The sequence below is a fragment of the Phoxinus phoxinus genome (genome assembly GCF_949152265.1).
Source record: "Phoxinus phoxinus genome assembly, chromosome: 1".
Lineage (NCBI taxonomy): Eukaryota > Metazoa > Chordata > Actinopteri > Cypriniformes > Leuciscidae > Phoxinus > Phoxinus phoxinus.
The window spans coordinates 47,909,971-47,933,478 of NC_136876.1; the positions used below are offsets into that span (position 1 = coordinate 47,909,971).

Consider the following 23,508-nt stretch of genomic DNA (forward strand, 5'->3'; position numbering starts at 1 on the left):
TTTAAAGGGAAGAAGAGCTATCAAGAACATTCATGAGGCTTCTGAAGTGCGATGACTGGTTCCGGATGGGCGATCGTGGCTCAGTGCGCCACTTGGACACGAGTCAGGGGGTGCATCATCCAAGCAAGGGTGTCTGATGATTAAAGACCTGAAACACCATATGTCCCCTGGGTTCATCACTGATGACATGTCCAAGTCGCATAAGAGAATGAACTAACCTTTGTTTTCATGCTCTGATGTAAAAACTTGGTCTTCTCCCGTTCATCATTTACAGTTTTTGTGTACGCATTCATGTGTCGTTCTTCACAGGCATTGTGATGTGCTCTTAACTTCTGGAGGCGACTCAAGTGACAGCTTTGAACCTACAAAATAAGGATTTGTTGTTGTCTTGATTGTTGAGCAAACACTCTACCAGGTGAGCCACAGGAGATCCCTACCTTCCACTGAACAACTCATAAAGAGCAGGAAAATAAAATGCTGCAAAACACCAATTTAATCTCTTCTTTAAAATTCAGTGCTTTGGCCACACTGGAATTAGGCCTGCACGATAAATCGTTATAAAATAGTTTTCTCGATTCACCCTGTTCACGATTTAATTTTTAAATGACTTCGATTTAAAAAATATATATATATATATATTCGGCCTTTATTTTGAAAGGACAGTTCTCACAAAGCTCAGAGCTTCACCCTCAGCCAATGACAAAGAGTCTTTTAGTCACGTGTTTCACTTGTCGAGCGAACGCGGCAGTTTGGAAATAAACAAAATGGACATTGATGAAAACTGGTTCCACTCGAGAACCGGTTCTAAGTTTTATGAACCATCGATATTGTATGCCCTCGACGTTAACGAGTCTTCTTATCGATGCTCCTGCTCGAGTCCCAGATAGTAGGCTATACAGACCGTGAACTCACAACTGTCCCTTTAGTCCTTAACAGGGTTTTTCCTGCATAGTATTTTTTTGGGCGGCCACCAAAGCGAATTTTTGTCCCGCAAAAGTCTTATTTGATCAGTGAGTAAAGTAGATGAACTGCTGCACTTGTGACTGGGCGCATGTTCAGTCGTGCGCGAAAGTAAACAAGGCTTCACCGTCTCCAAAAACTAAGCGCTGTCTTCGAGACTCGGGATGTCTGTAATCACACAATGCGTACACGTTTTTAAGTCCTGTCAGTTTAAACATCAAGCACAAGACTGGAAATGTTTTCTGTGTGAGAGAGATCTCTTAGGCGGTGCCACAGCGCACACAACACGAGCCCTGCTTAATGAGTGACGACAGAGGACAGAACTAAACATTCAAACGTAGCCTGGTGAGACTTTACATCTGTGATCTTAGTCTGATTTTATTTTAGATTTCGCCTTCCATAGATTATTATATTGAGGTAAAACCATTAGAAACTATAGCATTCTATCTAGCGCAACTTCCTTCACTTCACAGCAGTACGATGTCATTAATCCCTAAAACTCAAACTTAACGACAGAATCAGCACGATCGATCAGTGTGTGATTGTCAAATGCAGTCTAGCTACTGTTGCTAAACGCATTTAATAATAAAAGTTGCTATTAAAAGCATAAAAATCTGCGCAAGAGATGCACTGTTTATTTTATTTATATCTTTGTTCTATTGTATTTATCTATGCTTGTAGTTTGTTTATTATTTTCTATGCAGATTTACTGCTTAACAAAATCAACTCAGTCATTCTAGATTCATTCTTTCCAAATAGTGCTATTCAAGTCATTGTTTTCATATCGCAATATATATCACAGAAAAATAAAAACAATGTATTCTCAATATATCAATTTATAATAATGTAGTATTAAATAATTAAAAGTAAAAACTAACTTCTAAAACTATTTTGTCCCTTATCTCAACCATCAGTGATGTATATGTTTATCTGTGGATATAGCCTACCTCTGTCTTCTCTTCGGGGCCATCTGTCACATCATCCACTGCAATGTAAATTACAAAGACAAAAAATGTATTGTTGTTTAAAATATTTTTCCATTTTACTTGCACCTAATAGTTCTAGGCTTAAACCCCAAGAGAATCATCAGTATCGAATAAACCAAATAAGGCTGACATTAATGACATCATTTTTGGAAAACCTGTAGTTACCACAACAATTTCATACAATGATAAAAAATTTAAACAAAACAAACAAAAACTTAACTACAGTATCCACTGAAATTGACAGTAAACAGGACAGCATGTTGTATTTACTCAATACTTACAGTAAAGTAATTATATCCATGTCCAGTTACTGAACCATTACTAACATGTCAGAGTTTAGGGATAATAGCCTAAATTTATTTAGCCATTTGAAATTATTTTTCACCAACAATGAATGCATGTAAAAATAAAAATGTAAGATATTTAATTTCAGTATTCGGTACCGATACCAGTGAAAATCCACGGTTTTCGGTACCAAAGCTTAATTTAGATTAAATTTAAATATTAAAGTGTATATCACGGTTACAGAGATGAAAAAAAAACTTGTATTAAAAAAAACACTTTACAATAAGATTCCATTTGTTAGATAACATTAGATAAAATGATCTAACAATAAACAATAGTTTCTAGCAATTATTCTCCTATGGGGTTAATTTAGAAATTTACTAATACATTTTTTCAAATAAAAAGTTTGATATGTTCATTATTTAATGCACAATGGATCAAGTTAACAAACATGAACAATTAAGTGTTTGTATTAAATAACATTAACCAACATAAATTAATGTTGTAAAAATATATTGTTCACTCAATGTGTTGATGTTATAATGCATTAAGTAATGTTAATGAATGGTTATTGTAGTGTTACCAAACTATACAGGAGATAAAACGTGTTATTAGACTTGACTGTACTTTTATATAATCCTAAACTGCGTTCATGTTTGTTTACTTCAACCATTAAATAATGAACAGATCAAACTTTATTATTAGTAAATTTTTTAATTACCCCAAGGAGAATAATAGCGTGTTTTTGCGCGTGCAAATTCGTTTTCCAGGCGCGCGCTGTTCATGGTTGCATAGCAACGACAGACACAATGGAAGATCATGCGCTTGTGGAAAGGAGAAAGTGGTACAAACTGCGCTCTTCATGAATATATATAGTAGTAAATCGAATGCGAGGGCTAAAAATCAATTAATTATTTGATAATACTTCCTCGTCATTGAGAGTGCAGTTTGTACCGCTTTCTCCTTTCCACAAGTGCGCAAAAAACACGCTGATGTGATCTGATTGTGTTGGTCATGTTTTGACAATCATGTTGTGATCTGAAATAAACAAAACTTAATTATTTAGTTTGGTTTAACTTGTTTATAAAGCAGCTCTCTGATACTAAAGCGTATGATCTTCAGTATTTTTAATATAATCCAAAATATTTAATAAACATTGTTCTGATCAAGAGACTTTTAAATACTTTATTTACAAACACAGACATCAATAATCCGCCTGTGAATCTCAACCATGGTGACAAGAATAAAGCATGTTGCAGCGGCTGCCACCAATCAACTCATTAATGGCTCCCATCATGCATTGCGGAATTAACAAATTATATGAAGTAATTTCATTTTCCTAATTGAATATTTTGCTTGTCACCATTGTTGAGATGCATAGACTGAATCTTGATGTCTGTGTGTGCCTAAAATAAAAAAAAAAATTTTCAAAACAACTTTAAAATAAATTCTTCAATATTTATTTATCAAAAATGCTGGATATTTATGTAGAATCACAGTTATGCTGTAATAAACAACAGAAATTTTAATCAGAAATAAGGGTTCAGTGATCAAGTTCATATTATGATTGTCATAACATAGCCAACAGATCACTTTTTTTCTTTATTCATCTGTCTGTTATAAATTAATAACAGCAGGCACACAGAATTTTGAGTAAATAATATAAGGGTCAAGAGCCCAACTAAAGCAAACACCAATCTCCATAATGGTGGTTTACAATTTGTGATTTTCTCCTTCAGTGATTCTGCTTGTTATCATCAGGTGTTCATCACTAATGCTCAATCATCACTCAATTATTAACTTAATTATCTCATTAACTTTAACACTCTTGAGTGTTCATTTAACACTCATATTTTAACACTTTACACTCTTGAGTCTGGACTCATATAAACTCCCAGGAGTGTTAATTTAACACTGGAGTGTTTTCTGTGAACACTGGAGTTTTTGCTGTGCATGTTTCACATGTTTATGAAGAGGACGCATGTGCACCTATCGGACAGCGCGCCAAGACCCCGATTAACTGGATACTTCGGTACCACCGGTACTTAAGAGAAGCTGATACCGTAACTATTCAACTTTTTTAGTACCGACTTGATACCGAAGTACCTGGTCTTTTGACAACACTAATGTAAAGATATCAGCAAGGTATTTTTATCTTTATATGGAACATGAAAAGTACACTTTTGGTTTCACAATAACATGATCATATGTAGTGGTCAACCGATATATCACCAAGGCCAATATATCGGCCGATATTTGGCATTTTTTAAATATCGGCCGATAAGTTTTTCTGATTGGCCGATGTGTTGGAAGCGGGACTTTTATTTTGACGGCGCTCTGGACTTTTCTTTTGATGGGCGACGCCGGCGCTGAGAACACCAGCGCCTGAGAAGAGAACGGCAGCCTGATCACAGCGCGCACGCACACTCTCACATTCTCACTTTGTCTTCTTTAATTTACGAGTCATATGTAATACTTTGTTAGACAGAACTGGTAAACAAAGAAAGTAAATGGTATGTGAAAAAGTAAAGCATTCGCTTTTATGTTATTTGTAACAGAAAAGGCAAACAATCAGGCTAAAATACTTTACCATATTCTCATTTACCATCAACATTCAGCAAGAGCAAACGCGCATCTACATAATTTAAACAAATCTCTGAATATCTAATAAATATTTAATTTCACAAACCTTGGAGATTTAATTGAATCCAACTGTGATATCTTGTGAAGTGTGCATTTGTAGCTTTGGAAACACCTGTATTCTTGCTTTCAATTCCTCACACACATACACCACTCGAACCTTCCGTAAAATAATATTTCATAAAGTTCGGAAAGGTTAAAGCGAATTACAAGGACATTCACACAGGCTTCATTGCACTGGATGCGCTGTGAGAGATGTTACACTTGTGAGAGATGTTACACTTGTGAGAGATGTGTGCGCTTTGTTTGATGTTACACTTGAAGTGTGCTATCTCGCCCGTCTGTCTTTTCCTTACACATGCTCTACGAAGTAATCATGTATGTGGTTTGGAATGCAGTGGACTTATATATTTAAAATATGAACCTCACTAAAAGAAGGCTGCTTTCAATTTCAAATGCGGACGCGCGCTTTGTTTGTGTAGACTGCTCGCGCATGCGGCTGAGAAACTCTGTGTAAGTGGTTTAATATTCTTGTGCAAAATTAACGTAAACACAGCCAGATATGTTTTAAGGGATTAAACGGACAGGACAAAGAATCGTTCTGGAATCGGATCGTGACTCTCGGAATCGAATCGGATCGTGAGTAGACTAGATTCCCAATCCCACCCCTACCACTGTGTCATATTCATATCATTTTCACTGTGTGCTGTATGTAAAATGAGTGTTACCTTGTCTTTATTTGAAAAAATATGATTACAAGTGCACACGAATTTACTGAATGCCCTGTTAGTGTTTACTTCCTTTTTCATGTTCATATATTTTTTCTTATTTGTGAAAAAATACTGCAATAGGATTGCAGATTCAAGAAGTTGCCATCTAAAGTATAAGCATGTTTATTTTAAAGATTTGTTTTCTAATTTATTTCTAATTTATTCAATATTGATTAAAATAAATATAAAGTCTCTCTAAGATATCGGCATCGGCCATCAAAAAAACAATATCGGTCGACCACTAATATGGCTAGACATATTTTTGTTGTTTAATGCCACAATACCAAATTTTCTCATTTTAAGGGTCTCAAATGTTTAACAAAAAAATAAAAATACTGAAATGTTTTTCACTAAAATAAGCATATATAAGAGAGAGGTTGTTGGGCTACTTGCTGTCACTTTGAGTGATTTATGGCACCCATCATAAATTCCTTTGCCCCTAGCCCCCACCCGTGTGAGTTCCTGAGTGCGCATGCGCGGTGAGTGTGGGAAAATTCCCACGCTTGCCCCTCCCCTAAGGGCGTGAACTGGAGCGTGGGAGAATCTTGTAGTCTAGTTCATCCTTTATGGTTTTAGCCATGTAGAATTTGTGTTAAGAATTGAATGTCTGATAAGTTTTTCTGTACGGAGCAGGTGTTGATGCACCTGTTATGTTTGTCTGATTTTAATTACACTGTATGGATCCTTAGCTGTGTATGTGTGTTTTGAGGTGTAAATGTTGGAATAACTATAATAATAATAATAAAAGAATAGGTCTATGTGATGGTTGTGTTTTTATTAAAGAAAGGGGGTGTGTTTTACATTTGTTAAAATGTTAAAAGAGTTTTACATTGTGTTAAAATGTTAAAAGAGTTTTTTTTAATTATGTTTTCTAAATTAAAACATTAAACAAAACAAACAAAAAGTCTTATGTTTAGTGTTTTAAGTCTCAAAAGTTTATCATTAACACAAGGATTTTAAATTCATACTTTTTTGTAAATGTTACAACATATAACATGTGTTTTTTTCCCAACTATGTTGTTTTATAAACTATTTTTAAAAATACCTTTGTTGAAAGAAAGTACGTAGCTCTCTACGTTTTATTAAACACGTCTGACCTTCTCAGAGATTTTAGTCGTAATGAACCGAGTGAGAGACTAGCAGGGACGCTCGCAGACCACGCCTCCTAAGGTACGTAGCCACACACCTTAGCCCTCGTTGTCTATGCTCGTTGGTTGTGGTTAGTGATGCGGTAAATGACGTCACTCTAAGGGGGTATTCCCAAGAACGTAATGGGTCTGTACTGGCCTTGGTATAAGTTAAAATACGCGAGTCGACAAAGTAAAATACGCTTGTGATTTTATTCAAGGAGAAAACAATGGCTACAGTATTACCCAAAACGCCTGAAAAAACCATTGACATCGCAATGGAAGATTTGACTTTAGCCCCGCGGAAGAAGCATGGAGGTTGTTTAACAACGTTTCTTCATGAGCCAGACACTCGTATAAAATATTTTTTTCATCTCGCTGGAGGGAGGTCTATAATGTACAACTTTGACAAAGAAAACCGGGAGGTTAGACTGTCCAACATAGACGATGACGAGAGATTTACAGTTACTGGCGAGGGATGTGAAAAGGACGCTTCAGATGACCCAGATCTGCTCTTCACAGAGAAGTCGTGGGTTTTATTTTACACACAGATTTGGAGAGACCTGAAAGAAGGAGGAAGCGAACCACTTTATATTGCAGAATGGACCGGGTCATACGGGACAAGATTCAGGCTGATGGCAGACCACGTGAACAAACAACCGGACGACTATATATACATTCTATCTAGTGCTTTTGGGAAAGATATGCCGGAGCGTGTTTGGCCAATATCCGAAACCGACCATTTAAAGCATTATCGGCTGATTTTCATGTTTAAATGGGCCGATCTTCAATTACTGGAAGATGTTTTCTCAAAAATTGATAAAATGTTTAAGTGGACCGGGGCCTACGAACGCTATAAGAGTATAAAAGTAAAGTTATTCCACCCGGAATGGTGTACGCCTACTAGGCGCGGCGTTCATATAGCTCCTCCCACGTACTACAAGTAATAAATACCTGAACACTCTCACGTTGCTCATTCGCTCGCCATGACTCCAGAAAGCTATTTCAGGGAGTTTGCCACACATGAATCTCTTGCTGGATACACGGTGAACGAGCAAACATTGGATGGATTATCAAACGGACTAACGTTATCGTCAGAAGGATTATCACATGGACTATCATCATCAGGTGGATTATCACATGGACTATCGTCAAACGGACAATCGTCAAATGGATTAACAACACCGCTGAAAAACATCGATTGGCTGGATAAATTCTGTATGGACCTGGGTTATCACTGTTTGGCTTTTCTCTCAAGGGCTAACGGTGGTGTTACAGCAGCGGCCTCACCAGCTGAGGGAACCCCTGAGGGAACCCCTGACGTCACATCCGCTGACGAAACGGATGGATGTATTACAGACGCTGGGCATCGGATTATCAAAGCTGTTGTTGCTATCATTTTGGATTATCTGATCGATAAACGGATGAAGACCATATGCACAGGGTGTGAAGTTGATCACCCTTCTCAAACCAGACACTCGTGTCTGTTTGAACCACCAGCGTATTTCTTTTATTCGTGCTTTGATGAGATCAGTCTGAAACTGCAACGTCCAGAGCTGAAGACCATTCTCGCGCGGGCTTTGAATCTGCGAGGAATAACAACGCATCTGCAAAGAATCCAGGGATCTATCGAGACAATTCTGTACGAACTCCGAGATGAAATGTTCATCGTTGCTGAGCTGTCCTCTATCAGACAGAAGCTAATTGATGAGAGCTGCGAGGAGATTATTTTCAAAGCTGTTGACAGCTGGAAACTCGCTGAAGCCGAAACCACCGAATCTACCTGTGCGTGAAGATGGGGAATACCTGTGCCGTTTGGATCGCCGAACACTTCTTTAAATCACGTGTCAAATGTGAAATATCTAACCTGATGTACAAGATTATCGATGACAAAGATGCAACAAATGATATACACCTGCAGAAATTATTGAGTCAAATGAGCAACGTGAGGGAAAAATCGAATGAATGGAATAATATGGTGAATATATCCGTAAAACACGAGCCTCATGTGTCTATCAAAAACATGCTTGAACTGATGCCTGAAAGTAAGGAATCTCTTAGGATAGGAAACATTTTATGTATTTGTACATATGTAACTGATGTTTGTAAAATGGCTAGGAATGAACAACCAGATGTCTGCAAAATTATTGATATAGCTGTCGAATACGTGGTTGAGAAAAATATTGAAACGTGTGTGAAATTTATTTCTATGTTTGGATGATGCTTTTGTAACATGTACGTAAATGAAAAAAAAAAAAATAAAAAAAATGTTTTGGATGATGCTTTTGTAACATGTACGTAAATGAAAAAAAATAAATAAAAAATGTTTTGGATGATGCTTTTGTAACATGTACGTAAATGAAAAAAAATAAATAAAAAAATGTTTTGGATGATGCTTTTGTAACATGTACGTAAATGAAAAAAAAATAAAAAATAAAATGATTGTTTTTTTGATGTTTGGAGTGATACCCTATAACATGTACATGAAAAATAAAAAAATAAATTGTTTTGATGGTACGTGTCACGTGTGACTGTTTTTTTTGTAAATAAAACGGGGCAACTTCTTGTCACTTTGTTCATTATTGTATGAGATACAGACATAGTGGTATGGATGAGTTAATGAAAAAAGCATATTATAATCCTGCCAGTTCAGGAGCTTTTGGCGGTAAAGACCGGTTAAAACAGGCAGTGTTACAGGAATACAATGTAAAATTAGGTGATAAGGATGTGATTGAGTGGTTGGCAAAGCAGGATGTGTACACCTTGCACAAGACCGCGCCGGTAAAATATAAACGAAATCGTGTGGTTGTTTACGGTAAGGACCAACAATTCCAAGCTGATTTGGTAGACATGTCCGCATACTCGAAAGAAAACCGGGGGATTAATTTTATTTTAGTTGTTATTGATCTCTTTTCGAAGTATTCATGGACGAGACTTTTGAAAAATAAAACCGGACCGGAAGTGACTAAAGCTTTCGAGTCTATCTTACGAGAAGGGCGTGTTCCGGTAAAGTTACAAACAGACAAGGGGTCAGAGTTTTTCAATAAACATTTTCAACAGCTGATGAAAAAATATGGCATACATCATTTTGCCACGGCAACTGATTTAAAAGCGTGTGTTGTCGAGAGGTTTAACAGGACGCTAAAAGGACGAATGTGGAAATATTTAACATCTGTAAATTCCAAACGCTACTGTGATATATTGCAAGACCTGACCGAGGGGTATAACTCCAGCTATCATAAATCCATAAAAATGCGACCGTTGGACGTGGATAAAGAAAATGAGACGGTAGTGTTTAATAATTTATATGGAAAAATGCGCAAAGAGAGACCCATATTCAAATACGCTGTGGGGGATGTTGTGAGAGTCTCTAAAGTCCGTGGTATATTTGCTAAAGGTTATGAGCAGAATTATACTGAGGAATACTTCACCATAACGGCATGCATTCCACGCAACCCGCCCGTATATCGATTACAGGATTATGATGGTGAAAATATCGACGGATCCTTTTACGAACAAGAACTTCAAAAAATTATCGTCAGCGAAGATAAAGCATTTAAAATTGAGAAAATTTTGGATAAGAAAAAACGTGGTAAAGTTGTATATGTTCTAGTCAAATGGTGGGGTTGGCCGTCGAAATTCAATAGCTGGGTCTCGGAAAAGCAGGTGATGCACCTGCAGAAACCTTTAAACGCCGTAGAGAATGTCCGGGGGCGTCATTAAATCATCAGCATGGCTGCAGAAGGCTTCTACGTCACACTACCGTGTAACGCATCGCTGAATGTCTATCCTGATAACAGTATATCTAATTATAGAACCAGACTTGCTAGACCTATAAATTTTAACGGGTTATGGGAGGTTGGTTTGGTAGAAATTGAATACCCACTAACATGGCTCACTGTAAACGAGAAGGACGTGGAATTTGTCATCGATTGTGATCATAGTCTGCTACAGAATGACAACGAGGCTGATGGGAGGGGTGATCTAAACATACAAACTCTTCGAAAGGTCCTAAAAAAATTGTCTGTGGTGCGTAAAACAATAAAATCAGGATATTATGAAGACATAGACTCATTACTCAGGGAAATAAAGGTGGCACTTCCTCCACGAGTGCAGCTAGGTTATGACTCTATAAAGAATAAGGTATTTCTAAAAGCACCTCAGAGAGTATCACTAACGTTTTTTGGTAAGCTAGCAATTATTCTGGGTTTAAAATCGGGTGTTTCTATAGAAAATGTAAACAAATCCGCAGAAGATCAAGACGCATGGTCTACAGTCCCTGTGTATGCACCATACCAATCTGATATAAGAGCCGGTTTCTACACATTGTACGTGTACACGGATATAATAGACTATCAATCAGTCGGTGACGCCTATGTACCTTTACTAGCGTCTGTATATATATCTGGCGAGACTAACAAAACAGTCAGTGTGAGATTTGACAAAACACATTACGTACGGGTTAATAAGAGCTGCATTACAGAAATCTCTGTTGAAGTAAAAGACGATTTAAACCAGGACGTACGTTTCACCTACGGAAAGGTCATCACGAAACTACATTTTAGGCCTGTAAAACATCAACTGTTTTAAAATGGCTTATCTCACTCCGTACAGTACGGATCCTGAGCGCTACATCTCGTACTACAGGAATCAGGCCGGGAGTGGACTTCCGGGGTTTTCGGGTTCGCCCGTGATGTACGGTTCCGGTTTTGTTTCAGGAATCGGGGGTCTTTTTAAAGGGCTCTTCCGTATGGCACTGCCTTTTTTTAGAAGAGGCATCAATATAGCTAAACCTCATCTAAAGTCGGCCGCTAAAAACATATTGAGCGATGTTGTGACCAATGCTTTAACGAAGTCTCATGACGAAAACGGTCAGCAAGGTCACGGTTTAGTGGTGATGTCCCGTAAACCGCCCGGTACCCGTATGAGAAGAGGGCGTGTCTTAGCTGTAAAGAAGACTATACGCAGACGCAAGAAACCCTCAGTTACAAAAAGCAAACGAAGAACACGCACGAAACGTGTGAAAAGATCTACAAATTTAAAAAGAAGGAGTGCTACCATCTTCTAATGGCCCTGTTACATCACATGTCGGATGAGTGCATCAAATCAGAACTGGATCTCTTCACCATACCCCCGACCCAAACTGCGATCGAAAAGAGCCATTATATCGAAGTAGCGCCACTTTCGGCTCTGACAGATACGGGCCCCGTAGAATTTTTTATAGCTGGGACTGGCGAAGATTACACAGATCTGAATAACACACTGCTATATACACAAATTAAAATAACTAATCCGGATGGTTCACCCCTAGTGGATGGTGCGGGGGTTGCACCTGTCAATTATATTGGCAACACAATGTTTTCACAGGTGGATGTGACTCTGGGTGACCGGCTGATATCCCATTCGTCCAGCAACACATACCCTTATCGCTGTATGATTGAAGCTCTCATTAATTATGGAAAAGACACTCTCGAGAGTAACTTCTCAGCAGGGTTATTCTACAAGGATTCTTCAGCTCACATAGATGCCACAGACCCCGCAGGGGCGAACGAGGGGTTAACGAAAAGAGCTGCGTTCACAAATGCCAGTAACGTCGTAGAACTGCTGGTACCAATCCACAGCGACATCTTCTTTCAATCGAAATTATTATTAAATGGTGTGGACATAAGAATTCGTTTAACTCGTGCGAAAGATGCATTCTGTCTCATGCGTAATGACGCCGTCAATTATAAACTAAATTTAATAACGGCTTCGCTTTTTGTGAAAAGAGTCACCGTATCACCAGGTGTGCGCCTAGGTCACGCACAGGCCCTTCTTACCTCCACCGCTAAATATCCTATCGACAGAGTGTGTGTGAAAAACTACTCTGTGCCAACAGGTGCGCGTGTTTCGAATCATGAAAATCTCTTCCTAGGGACTCTGCCGAAATCCATAATTTTGGCTATGACGGAAAACACTGCTTTCTCTGGTGCTTACGACAAAAATCCTTTTGCCTTTAAACATTTTGACCTTGAATACCTAACACTGACCTGCGACGGACAGCAAATCCCTAACCGTCCTTTTCAGCCGGATTATAACAACGGATCAGCCGTTCGTGAATTTTACCAGTTGGTGACAGCAACGGGCAGACATTTAAAGAATCAGCCCATGGTTATAGATCGCGAAGATTTCCTAAACGGCTACACTCTCTATGCCTTTAATTTGACGCCGGACGAGGAGTGCGGTCAGCACGTTTCGCTAATTAGATCGGGAAATATTAGATTAGAAGCCCGGTTCAGAACGCCCCTAGCGCAGCCTGTAAATTTTTTAATTTACTGTGTCTACGACTCGCTTCTGGAGATTTCAAACCGAAGACAGGTCCTTGCGGAGAATTACTGAAAACTTTTCTTTGAAATGAACACGGTACAACTGACGGCTGTAATGGATACAATTTCCGGCAACACAAATTTTCTAGGTGTGCTACCGTATGATTACCTGCCCCAAGAGCCTTTAAAGGATGTGCCGTGCATGCTAATATCGAATACACAATCTTCAGAAGAGCCGGGGGAACACTGGATCGCCATATACATACGTCGTGATGGTACAAGCTGTTTTTTTGACAGTTTTGGCAACGATCCTAATACACCTCGTTTTCCAAAGGCCTTTAATAACTTTCTAAGAAACAATTCTACAATCGTGCAGTACTCAGGCAAACAAGTCCAGGATTATACCTCAGATACCTGTGGACAGCATTGTGTGTTTTTTCTGTATCATATGTCAAGAGGTTATGAATATGAGAATGTTATAAATATGTATCATAATGATTTATTAAAAAATGACATCATGGTCTCTCTCTTTGTGAAAAAATTGAAGCCTGGTGTCTGTAGCGGTAAAACATTTAAATGCATTCAGTGTGTACAGTCTGGTAAAACATTTCAGACGTATTAGTGTAACGAGGACAATACTGAATATGTATGCTATAATGTATCATTTAAGTATGTATGTGTGACGAATAAACAACTCGTAACAGATGAAACGTTTTTCTTTTCTTTATTGACAACAAACAACAAACAATACATACAACTTTAAAAACAAAAACAGTGTTACATAATTACAGTATAGGCTACATACGTTTACACCCAATAATATTTGTAATATTACAATTACACATAATTGTTAAAAATCTAACCAAGGGTTTGCATCTAACGTGGGGGAATTAAACATATGATCAGCGCTCGTGTCAGTACGAACAGGTGTTGACGCGTTGTGATATTTACGCTTCCGGGGTTTTTTCAAGGTTTTCGCTGGTGTAGAGTTAAAGTCATCTAGCCCCGTTTTTCTTTTAAGCGAATCAATCATGCGTTTAACATGCTGATTACTTATGGTCGAGTAAGGTATGTTTAATGACGAAAACGCGTCCAGAAATTCAGACCATCCAGCAGGCCTACGGTCGTCACGCACCATATGAGGCGTTGTTACACTTTTCAAAAGATCAAGCATGTGGGATCCTGCAATGATTTTCCCTTTATAAACAAATTCCCCGGTGTCTGTCCACGAAGACACCTGTCTGGCCTTAGACATTTTATCCAGAATGTATTTGACATTTTTCAAGCTCCTCCGAGACACGTTATTCAACACCTCTGATACGATTACGTCATCAGCCACGTCATCAGGCCTGTCAATATGAGAGGAGGCAGGTGCCTCTTCACCCGTACTCTCACGACCCGGTACTGTAAGCGTTAAAGTGTTGCTCGCCACGTCGTTTTGTTTTGAGACAGATAGATATCTCTGTAATGTGTTTGTGTATAGTTTTGCTTTTTCGTACGCATCCAAATCATGTCTTTGCAATATTTCCCTAATAGCCTTATCCAGGTTTTCCTCAGTGGTTGTGTGAATATTTTCACGAGGACTCGCTGTTCTTAGTCTATCCATTTGCTGCTTTGGCACAAGATATAATTTTTCAGTATGCTGCATTTTCTCTCTTCAGATTCAGGTCCTTGTTATAAGGCTTGTTATGAAAGGCAGAGCCACACTAAGCAGTGGCAATAGAAAACCACCTTTTTGGTTAATCATACGTCTCTTTCTTGCGATATTGATCTTTTTATTAGCGACGTATTTTATCTCTGTCTTTCTCCTTTTTAAAGATCCGTGCTGCTTCGCAGTTAGAGGGATCTTACCGTGTAGAATATTGAGAGCCACTTCGCATAAAGCCAGTATGAGCTCATCAGGGGACGACTGGAGAATAACACGTCGTTGTTGGGGTGAGCTCTTGTATAATAACTTTAAAAGGGGCAGATTTCTGGAGAGTCTCGAACTCATGTTAAACTCCTTTCTGAACGTAGACCACAGGATAGTCTGACAGTAAATCAGTTCTGAGACGAAATTTTTCAGGGGTTTGTGTTTTATAGTCTATTAACAGGTAGTTATAAGGAGCGCTCGTTGCATCCTGATAAGCCTCGATGAAGAACTTTGTATTGCCAGGAAACATCTGACGTCCCAAAACACCTATCTGCTGTTTATCTCGGGGGTTTTTAAATATTATTAAATAATTTGCATTAAGAGCTATTGTTCTGCTAGATTTACCCTGAAAAAATAGGTTCTGTATCAGAAGCATACAACTGATATTTCTATGGTGGATGAATTGGGTAAAAAGCCTCTCAGCTTGCAAATTAGAAGATGCCTGAGCCATTAAATCATCCAGAATTACAAGGGATTTTTTGCCGGGTGGAAATAACGAGTCGTCATCCAGATTCTTTGGTATGCCTTCGATGAATTTAATATCAAAATCACGTAACATCTCATCATACGTAGTTTGCCATGATGTATACATGTACACAAAATTATCAAACTTCACAGAACACATTTTGTCTGAATTATACATTAGAGTTTTCACAAAAAAAGTCTTCCCACAATTACTGGGGCCACTAACAATAGCACCAAAGGGGTGCTGTAGCCGCCAGTCAAAGGGTTCTGTTTCACCCATATTTACAATGTTTACAAAATATTGTTAAAACCCGTAAGGCAACGTAGTATAATCTGGCAGTAGCACACGTTTGTTGTACACAATTCTGAAGTTTTTCTCAACCGTTTTATTGTGTAGTGTGAGACGTCTCTTATTGCGTGTGATGGTCCCTGTGCGCACCTGCAAACGTAGGCTGTCACCTGTCTCGGTGTACGCGCGCACTAGTGCTATCAGACTATGCAGTGTGACTATTTGTGCATTTTCAGTATTGAGCGTGATTCCTTTAGCTTTGAGACACGTATGTCCTTTTAGAGTTTTAAAACCGTAAGATTTCGGTCCTGACGAGCAAAATTCATGAATCGAATCGTCCGGAGCTAATTCGCTCGTGAGCTGACCGAGGTAAGGACCTGTTTCAGGTTTCCAATCCCCGTCTTTCGATACGAACACGACGCTATCTGTGTCACAATAAATCACCCTACGGTCTAATTTTTCCAAAAGATTATAGAGCTCGAGTCGCGCGTATGCTGTAGTGAAAGCCCCTATAAAAATGTTGACATTCTGCGTAGGTGAGGGGTCTTGTGCGGCGTAAGCCCATTGCACCAGTGCAACGGATTCAGATACAAAGGAAAAATATTTGATCACGTGCGAGCTGCTGAAGAGACATTGTGTAAACTCTCCCGGATCTGTCAAAAGTTCCGTGGTGCACAGATGAGAGCGCAGAGAGAAGCGCCCCCACAAGGTATTCAAAATTAGCTTGCTTATGGATCTTTTTGCCGAATTATGTCCTATTTTAGCGATGTCTAGCTGTACTCCTTGTTTGTCAAGATAATCGGTGACATAAGACTGTTTGTCTTCATCCGTCACTATGTGTGCGGGAAAGCCAGAGGCTTCCTGTTTGGATTTGAGAAACGTTTTAACATAATCTGTGAACAGACTGTCAGAGTTTTGCTCGAAATGCCACACCTCATGGATTTTCAGAACACGATAGCCCTGTTGAATAGCTTTGTCTAGCTCAATACTAACCCAAGTGCCCGTAATACTTCTTTCAGCCTCAGTGTGGCAGCATTGTGCATCCTGGACCTGGTTCTCTACACAGACCCGACACAAACCAAACATAAGTTTGCCGCCGCTTCTGTATGGCAGAACCGGATGAAACAGTTTGCGGGGTGGAAGCACAGTAGCTCTGACAAGACCAAAATAGTTCTCCAGCGGCTCAAAATCCTTAAAAATTATTTTAGGATGCCCGACGGGGTACGTTTTGTTAGCCTGGACGAACGGGTATAGCGATGTGAAATCATAATAATCGACACGCTCATCGTCTTCTGTCTTATGATACAACCTAAAGGCATTTGTTCGGCCTCCGTAAAGTCCGTCACGAGGTGTCAGTCTCGTCGGTGCTTCATAAGTTGACATGTATCGAATAACCTCAGGATCTGTTTGCATCGCCAGTTCCCATTCGCACTCCCAGATAGAGACTACACGTAAGGAATAGGCTTTACGAAGCGTTTCTAATTTCTCGTCCGACTGTCTTCTGAGTGAGCCATAAGACACTTTAGATAGTGGCTGGATTTCCTCTGCTTTAAATCTACAGTCATGCCCGTGAAAAAAGCAGCCCAAGTACTCATATGCAGTTTTCACCCCATCACTAGATTCATAAAACCCATCAAGATGGTAAGGACCAATGGATCGCTCACCATAATTTAGCGCGTGTTGTATATCGATATTTTGGCTATTTTTAGTATATTCAAGCCATTGTATGGATGAACTTGAAAACGTTTTGTATTGATTTAAATACGCATGGCTGTGTGTTAACGCTATTGTATCTCGACTCAAAAAATTTGTTTTGAACACTTTCATACATGTGCCTGCCAATGTCACTGATTTAAACGGATCAATGTTTGTACATTCGATGAATTCTTCACGGTATTTGATACACGCCTGTCGCAGAATAATCACATCGTTCCGACAGTAAAAAGCTAGCTCCTTTTTGAAGTCAAACACACTAGCCAATACACCTGCGTACCACATATCGAATCTGGTACGGGCAGTTGTACTCATCGTCTCGTAGCCATACAATTCTTTTGCGGGATAAGGACCTATGTAGTCATTGTTCTTCCTTGTGTTAAACCTGTGTGGGAAGAACCCTTTATCAGATACGTCTAAGCTTAACGCAGCGGGTATTTTTGCAAGCGCTAGAGGCAGAAACTGGAAGCTGTCTATAAAACGTTGTCTGAACAGCGAATCATACATATACAAGATACGGCATCCTTGCATAATAATTTTCGGTGCTATACCTTCGCTGGTGAGATGGCTGAGTAATAAATAGCTGTCAAAAGATGACGAGTTATGCGCGATGAATGTGTAATCTCTGTATTTTGGTCGCCTGTAGTGTTTAACCAGACGCGCGACGCAGTCTGTCCCTCCAGCTTCAAACGCCACACCATCGTGCGTCATAGCGCATACGTAATTAGCTATGTGCCGACCTTCTTCAGACATTGTCTCAAAATCATAATAAATGTATTTTTCGTCATGCACCTCAGGCTTTAGCGGCTGAATGTAGCATTCGTGGCTAGCACCGTCTGTCAGCCTCTCCCGGCAATGCACACAGCACTCTGCAGCGCACTTGTGCTGTTTTATCTGATCGACACCACTCTTTGCAACTCTATACGTTCTATGACATTTAGTGCAGTATTTGATTGTGTCACATTGCGATTTTTCGGTTGATGTACGGTCTTGTTTATGGGCATCGTAGCAAAATGTGTTTCTGCAGTATCTGAGACAATCGGAACACCGTTTATAGACCGTAGCACGGGTGCGGCATTCAGACGTGGTACAGATGTTACACACGTGCTTGCATTTATGTGATCTATTATCGTTATGGCCTTTGAAACAGAATGGACAGAAATAGCTTGACCCTAAAAAACCCTTCAGATTTTTTATTAAATGATAATGGTTTTCGTGGTTATATAGATGCACTGTTTTTGGATGAATTTCATCCGTGTTTTTGAACACCTGCACCGCACCTGCGCTGTCCCTGTGAAAAACAACAATTTTTAGATCTAGATAATTTTCGAAGACATGCACGTCGTGAAATCCTATTTTATCATACGCCGTGAAACCACATGCTGTGTGGATGTCTTTTGCCGGTGCTTGTAACTCAAAGTCATTATATTCTGGATTTAGAAAATGTGCTAGACAGTAGCTGAAACACATAAAATCAGAGAAGTTATTTGGACTGAATAAATGCATTTTATTTCTTTTAATAGTCTCGCTTATGGCCATGTGAGCTACCCTTCTACGCCCGCCTGAGGGTTGGTCCATAGCAATAGATACCTGTAGCGTCAGAGACGAATCCGTGTTTACATCTCGATTGCTTTGAGTGGCTTTTTCGATCTGTTCAATGAACAGTGATGCGTCGTGATTGTTTTCAGGTTTTAATACAGTATTTATGGCTGTCGGTAGTGAGTCCCCCGACAAGGAGATGTTAGCATAACCTGTATCACCTGCCAGTAATCGTGAAAAATCTACAATTTCATTTAGAATATTACTCAGATGAATATTATATTCAGCTAAATCATTTGTATCTATTCTACTGAGGTCCAGAGTTCTAATTATCTCTACACCGTTAAACAACCGTCTCGGAATTATAGTGAATTCACCAGCATACCCGCCTTCGTGCGTCAAACTATGTATATCGCTTTGACTAAGTCCCATATCTGGTAATAGAGGATCATAATTTAACGAAGATGACGCGCCGTTACCGACCTGTGTGTTTCCGTCATTATCATTGTCTTCACGCGTTTCTAACAATGTTCGTTGTTCGGCTATGATATTTTGTAATCTATCTGTAGTGGTTAACTCGTTCGTGTTTAACAGCCGTAATTGGTCATTTATTAAGCGACGTAATTGGACATTATTTGAGGTCTGTCTTAATCTGTCATCGTCAGAATCAACTCTAGCTCTTTTGGATAACATTTTGAGGTGTTTTTATTTATTTTTAAAAATCACACAAGGCATTCGTATCTGTGCTACTACCAGATTTCACAACACAATATTGACAAATTAAAATGTACAGATGGCAATAAAAACGTGCATTACAATACAACTCTCAACAATGACACCCCATTAATACAATCCCATATTTGTAACGTGTAAGAACGAAAAACAAAAGTTAAAATTAATAAAATAAAATAAAAAACTTCGTAATCAGAGTAATTTCATCATCTTCTCATGAAAAAAACATCATAAACATTACCCCCTCAATTGTCTCTGGATTACTTTAAAACCTTCGGAGAACAAACTCAGAGCAACGGTGCTTAGCTGCTGGTCGCCCCTCACCTGTTCAAGCTCCTGCTGAATCAATAGTTGTATGTGACGTTGTTGGGCGTGTTCAGCTTCTATTTGCTCATGGCGTTGTTCAAGGAAAGCTGCCACACTTGTCACGTCTGAAGCCAGCTGATTCTGGCGTTCTATCACAGTACGCAGTAGCCCGACTACTTCTCTCAGTGAACCATAGACCAAGTCTTCTGTCTCTTGAAACGTCAAAGGCTGGGAAACTATATCCAAAATCCTTAAAAAATTCCTATTAACCGATCGGAGAGTATCGATATTCAGTGTGTTTACATCCGCTTCCCTGTAAATGGGTCTGTAGTATGCACCCGGGTCGGAACTGCAGCTACTGACGGATGATGTGTCTCGTTCAGAGACGGCGGCGTCGAGGACATCTGCTTGTGATTCGAGGAAAATTTCCAAACCTCCTTCGGAATGGTCTTGCTCTGTAGGAGATACAATAACCATCATTATATTAATTATTTATTCAGAAATATGTTTAAAACAATATGTAGTCTATATCTTACCGTTATCCCCCTCAGCTTCGCTCTGCTCAGAACACACTTCCTCTCTCGTATGCTGATCCGAGTCGAATTTGGCTCGTTTCTCGCACGTCCCACTAGTTGACGTTTTAGGATAGTCAACCGTGGTTGATGTACAAGGCTCCGGAGAAATTTGTTCTGAAAAATTATTTAAATATCCGTCAGAAAAAAAAAAATGAATAAAAATAAATAATGAAAATAAAAAAATAAATAAAATAATAATAATATATAAAACCCCTTAGTCCTACCTATGTCAGGGTAGGAAAATTGTATTCCACAATTCGTGTCGTATTCCCCATAAACTTCACGAAGTCGTTTTATTCCTCTGGCCCCAGTAGCAGAACATGCAGCCTCGTCACCCTTCTCAGCAGCTGTACGACTGTCACAGTGAGCGGACGTAGGAGTGCCCCATGGAGAGACATCGTCATAGACGAAAGCCAATGGCGTTGAAGGCCTCTCGCATGCCATAGCAATCTCCTTGATGACGTCAGCTACCTGTGGTGTTTCCTCGCACGGTGGGGGATTCTCCGCAACTAAGCTATCTGTAGGAAAGTAAAAACATTTTTCTTTGTAAAAACTAAGCTATCTGTTGGAAAGTAAAAACATTTTTTCTTTGTAAAAAACTAAATGATGTAGGAAAATATATATTTTATCCTGGGGAAAACAAAAACACACCTGGTATTTCGCCATTTGGAAATACTCGGTCGTCTGGATCGGACAAATAAATATTGTTAGTATCGAAAAACACATATCGTTACATTTAAAATAAAACATTTACATTCAAATACATATACTCACAATAATCATCGAGCATTTTGACGATCTCGGGATCCAATTCCAACCCCGTTACAGATTCATCTGCTTCATATAGATAAAAATAAATACTTTTTATTTTAAACAAATCCTTGTATAAAGACATATTTTTCTTTTTTTTTTAAAAAACAGACTCTTACCGTTTTGACTGTAACAATCCATGTTTTCGTATGACGGGAGAATGCGATCGGGAGTGTTCCGTCTCTAGATGGTTTTGTAACTGAAATGGCGAAGTTATAAAGCGACTTCAGATTCGTCTTCCCCCCAACACCCCCATTCTTTCGAAAGACCCCCTTTTTGATGTTTGATATCTGTTGTCGCGATAAAAATAATTCACACCTCCATATGAGACGACACCTGATGGCCTAGAAACAACATGAATTAAAAAACCCTACAGACATCTGGGAGCCGCAGTGTGTGTGTGTGTGTGTGTGTGTGTGTGTGTGTGTGTGTGTGTGTGTGTGTGTGTGTGTGTGTGTGTGTGTGTGCGCGTGTGTGCGCGTGTGTGCGCGTGTGTGCGCGTGTGTGTGTGTGTGTGTGTGTGTGTGTGCGCGTGTGCGCGTGTGTGTGTGTGTGTGTGTGTGTGTGTGCGTGTGTGTGCGCGTGTGTGCCACGAGCGATCTAGTTGTTATTTTTTCTCACGGTTGTCGCGTGGTGTGGGTGGGTTTACGAGTCGACGCATGGAAATGACGTCGTTTTACCGCATCACTAACCACAACCAACGAGGGCTAAGGTGTGTGGCTACGTACCTTAGGAGGCGTGGTCTGCGAGCGTCCCTGCTAGTCTCTCACTCGGTTCATTACGACTAAAATCTCTGAGAAGGTCAGACGTGTTTAATAAAACGTAGAGAGCTACGTACTTTCTTTCAACAAAGGTATTTTTAAAAATAGTTTATAAAACAACATAGTTGGGAAAAAAACACATGTTATATGTTGTAACATTTACAAAAAAGTATGAATTTAAAATCCTTGTGTTAATGATAAACTTTTGAGACTTAAAACACTAAACATAAGACTTTTTGTTTGTTTTGTTTAATGTTTTAATTTAGAAAACATAATTAAAAAAAACTCTTTTAACATTTTAACACAATGTAAAACTCTTTTAACATTTTAACAAATGTAAAACACACCCCCTTTCTTTAATAAAAACACAACCATCACATAGACCTATTCTTTTATTATTATTATTATAGTTATTCCAACATTTACACCTCAAAACACACATACACAGCTAAGGATCCATACAGTGTAATTAAAATCAGACAAACATAACAGGTGCATCAACACCTGCTCCGTACAGAAAAACTTATCAGACATTCAATTCTTAACACAAATTCTACATGGCTAAAACCATAAAGGATGAACTAGACTACAAGATTCTCCCACGCTCCAGTTCACGCCCTTAGGGGAGGGGCAAGCGTGGGAATTTTCCCACACTCACCGCGCATGCGCACTCAGGAACTCACACGGGTGGGGGCTAGGGGCAAAGGAATTTATGATGGGTGCCATAAATCACTCAAAGTGACAGCAAGTAGCCCAACAACCTCTCTCTTATATAATCACTTACTTGCCTTAATTTAAACAGATGATCTGTTTTCTTTTGAATAAAACCGTAAAGATAAAAATAAGTTTACATACATTATTCTTAGATTATATTAATTACTTCTATTTAAACTGACCAGTTATTAATTACAACATTATTGACCTATAAACAAAAGATTGCATATTAAAAGCCATGCCAGATTAAAAGATAGAATCTCGAGCACATCCATGAACTTGGCATGGAGTTGCAAGAGAATGAAAGGAGGGAGCATGGGAGGGCTATGGTGGATATTCATTTTTCTCCAAGATTGTTCTTTTAAAAACCTTGGTTACTCTGGCTCATTAAGATCAAATACAGCTTTAAGGTTTATTTTAAGTAATAAATGACACACTTCCATTTGACATATTACAAATGAGTAAAATCTACTATGTTCTCATTATCTCACCTGGGCATCCAGAGCTGCCATTCATGGTTTCATCTTCCTGCAAACACAAGTGTCATAGACAGTCAAACATCATGGTCTAACATCTTATTACACTGTATTTAAAACTGTAATGGTACAATTTGGCAATA

General features: G+C 39.0%; 1 protein-coding gene and 2 long non-coding RNA genes across 2 annotated transcripts; 1 reads left to right on the top strand and 2 right to left on the bottom strand.

Moving 5' to 3' along the window:
* LOC307003486 (NACHT, LRR and PYD domains-containing protein 3-like) overlaps positions 1-23,508 on the top strand; it is a 277,559-nt gene that overhangs the window by 78,141 nt on the left and 175,910 nt on the right.
* On the bottom strand, positions 68-23,508 carry LOC307003833. Its single transcript, XR_013798836.1, has 3 exons — positions 23,381-23,508; positions 1,908-1,945; positions 68-362 (listed from the first exon to the last, which is right to left on the bottom strand). It is a non-coding gene; the product is annotated as an uncharacterized lncRNA (long non-coding RNA).
* Positions 19,470-20,976, bottom strand: LOC307003808. The gene is made up of 3 exons (XR_013798824.1): positions 20,829-20,976; positions 20,566-20,718; positions 19,470-20,484 (listed from the first exon to the last, which is right to left on the bottom strand). It is a non-coding gene; the product is annotated as an uncharacterized lncRNA (long non-coding RNA).